At 36.2% G+C, this 3,742-nt stretch overlaps 1 non-coding gene across 1 annotated transcript; it reads left to right on the top strand.

Annotated features, from left to right (window-relative positions):
* The first annotated feature begins 251 nt into the window (after positions 1–251).
* LOC148696344 (small nucleolar RNA R71) lies at positions 252–362 on the top strand. Its single transcript, XR_015963853.1, has one exon. It is a non-coding gene; the product is annotated as a small nucleolar RNA R71 (small nucleolar RNA).
* Positions 363–3,742: the final 3,380 nt, after the last annotated feature.

Raw genomic sequence — 3,742 nt, 5'->3', positions numbered from 1 at the left:
GCACGGATTCAAGCTTCCTTTCTAGGTTAGCTACCTGCAACAAAAGCTCATGATTAGAACTTGTTTCATAGACTCCAACTTTCTTACCCCTTAAATCTTTGTGTTGAGCATTAGACCCCAACATCTCATAAATGTTATATGACTCTTGAGCATTTTTTTTCTTCAATGCTCCACCTGCTGCATTATCAACAGTTGATTGACAATTTTGGGTTAGTCCATCATAGAAAATTTGCATTTGTAAGTGAAAAGGTAACCCATGGTGTGGACATTGTATCAAGAGGCCTTTAAAACGCTCCCAACACTCATTGAAAGGTTCACCATCATCTTGTTTGAAGTTGAAGATTTGTCCCCTTAATGTGGCTGTCTTTTGAGTGGAAAAGAACTTCTCCAAGAACTTCTTAGCCACGGCATCCCATGTGGTGAGGGAACCTGGTGTTAGAGTCATCAACCAACTCTTGGCCCTATCTTTCAAGGTGTAAGGAAACACTCTCATCCTCAAATTTGCTTCACTTACTCCCTGCAAAGGTAAACCACTCACAACATTGTAAAATTCTTTAATATGAGCTAAAGGGTCTTCATTAGGTAAGCCATAAAATGAGGGAAACATATGAAAATGTGAAGATTTGAGATGATAGTTTCTAGCTTCTGTGGGCAGCAAGATGCATGAAGGTGAATTTGGTATGATTGGTTGAGCAAAGTCCTCCAAAGCTCGAAGCTCATCTAGGTTGCCCGCCATCTCTTCTTCTCCTTCCCAATTAACTTGCTCAGATTCTTTACTTGTTGAACTAGGTGAATTCCCTTCCTCTTCCTCACGGCTAAAGGATGAACTTGATGGCACAAAGTTGTCCAAAGTGTGGCCCTTCAACCGTTCAATTCTTTGGCCTAACTCAACAAGTCTATTTGACATATACTACCTGAAATAAAATACACAAGTGTGAATGAAAATCAACTAGCAAACAACAATGAAATGAATAAAAATAAACTTAAAAACGTTTGAAAGGACTCAAGGGACTCAAAACAGATTCACAAGACTCAAAACAAGCTAAAAACTCTCAACACTGCCTAAAAACACAAACTGGGCAGTTTTGACACTAAACTCAATTTTGGACGAAAATTAGGTTTGAGCTTGACTCAAAATGCTTCAAAACACAAGATAAGACAGATTCTAAGCCTAAAACTTAACAAAATATGGGGAGAAATTGTATTTGGGCGAAATGCAATTAATGGACAGATTATAACGAAAGCAGATTGTAAAGCAAATTGATGTAAACCAATGGATAATGGAATGGCTAAGGGATTCTTTTCCACACATGAAATGTATGCAACTTAAATCAACTTCCAGTTATCAATTTGACAAGTTATGAACCTTGACACTAATCAAAATAGCAAACAAGCAAACAAGCAATTACAAGGGACTGAAATCAGTCCCCGGCAACGGCGCCATTTTTGTTGATGTATATTTCCTTCCTAATGCTAGAATATATTTAGTATAATGGCATAAGCAAGGGTGTCGAATCCACAGGGACTAATTGGACCTATGTAATTACTTGTTTTGCAAGAACTCTAAGAAATGAATCAAACTAACAAACTAGGCAGATTTGGAAATGAATCAAACTAGTCTAAATAGACAGATTTGTTGTTGTAACTTGAAAGCATGAGAAAATGAAGTAAACACAAATAAATGAATCAACAACTAATGTAATGGGATAGTATCAAAGGAAATGAAGCTAGGGATTCGGTTTCACCATTGCTCAACTAAGTCCATGTTTGTCAAGTTAGTTTGTACTCATTCATCTACCTATTTCTTGAGTTTGTTTCACTTGGATATGATCAACCATATGATGTGTGGATTTGATCAAATGTCTCTAATCATGAACCTAATTGTGATGTGCAACTTTGGTTCATAATCAAGATTATGTAATGTACAAGAAACTTTCATAAAACCAAAGGGAATAACTCGGCAGGATGTGTGCTAAACACTCCCTTCATTCATTCACATATCTACCAAGATTATGCATGATGTGTGTTCTAATCTTGGCTACACAACTTTGTGATTAATTCAAATGATGATCAAACATTAAAATCAACACACAAAGTCACCATTAAAACAGAAAATGAAACAAGAAATAGATGGACAAACTGAGCATTCTAACTTAATTACATGGCAAACTTTGCAAGGTTACATCGAATCCCTAGAGGAAGATTAGTTGCACTTCATGTTTACAAAGGTTTAACATAAAAATAAATAACATGAGTGAACATAAGATTAAGAAGGAGAAACCCTTGAAGCAAAACTGATGTTGAAGTCCTTGAAGAGTTCCTTGGTGTTGCTTCTCCAAATGTGGTGCGGATGAAGGTAGAATGGCTTGGTTGAATGGTTTCTGCCCTTGGGACAGAAAATGGGCAGAGAATGGAGTGAAATGGGAGAGGTTATGGGTGTGTAAATGGACTGAATGAAGAAGAAAACTTGCGGAACCCCCTCTTGGTGAAGTGAGACTTGTTTTTATAGAAAGGAATGTGTCTTACACAATCAGATTGGATCTCTTAAATGTTTAACTCAGATGGCAGTGCATAAGTGATGGAATGGCATCAAATGAGCTGGACTTGAATGGGTTTCTGAGGTGTTGTTCTCACGGCATGGACAAGGTCTGCAAAGATGTGGTTTGTTTAATCAAAATGCATGTGCCCTTGTGATGCGTGATTTATACACACACAAATTAAACCCTCTTTTTGTCAATTGTAGTATAAGTATAAGTAGGGATCGTTCTGGACCGGGGATTAGGAGGGATTGTTAATCACTTGGATTTGACTCAAAAACGTAAAAACATAAAATAAAACACTATACTAGACTCAAAGAATGCAAAACTAAACTTTAAAACACTAAGACAAACCAAAAGACTCAAAACAACACAAACACACTCAAATCTGCCTAAAAACCACTTTCTGGGCAGATTTGAGCACAAACACAAATTTGGACGAAACTAAGTTGTAACTTGACTCAAGACTCTTAAAAACACAAACTAAAAGTATTTCAAACTAATCTAACACTTTAAAACACTAAGACAAACCAAAAGACTCAAACATCACCCAAAACACTCAAAACTGCCTTAAAATCACTTTCTGGGCAGTTTTGAGCACTTTGGTGAATCTGGACAAATTTATGTAATAAATTGAATCACAACACTTATAAACACAAACTAAAACACTTTCTAACTAAATTGGACATTAAAGTAAAGGGGGAAATAGATTTGACGAAAATTGAATAAAATGCACAGATTTAAATTAAAACAGATAGTAAAGATGAAATGGATGGAATTGAATGGAATGAAGGCTAGCTAAAGGGTTCATCTCCACACATGTTATACTTGCATAATAAAATGATTTCCAATTGCATTTCAACAAACCATGATGCTCAACACCCCAAGTTAACCGTGATGCACTAATTAACTTTCAAATCTTCCTAACGTTACTGAATTGGATGGGTTAGCGCATGCGACAATTCAAAACATTCCCCACAAGTCCCCTACATGAATGCATAATAGAGATACAAGCAAGAATCATTACGCTCTATGAAAATTATAAGTGTTGACGAGGCATTCGTTACTATGGATTGCATGAAACTTATGCCAAGAATTCGTTTAACGCGATTGTTTATAAGCAACCTCCACTACTTGTGAATATAAGTTCGTAACTATTAGGTGAAACTCACTTATATTCTAGCGTCATATTCATGCATGAAAAT

This window comes from Pyrus communis, chromosome 6 (assembly GCF_041283825.1).
Source record: "Pyrus communis isolate YQ-2024b chromosome 6, ASM4128382v1, whole genome shotgun sequence".
Lineage (NCBI taxonomy): Eukaryota > Viridiplantae > Streptophyta > Magnoliopsida > Rosales > Rosaceae > Pyrus > Pyrus communis.
This window is presented reverse-complemented; position numbering and strand designations above follow the sequence as displayed.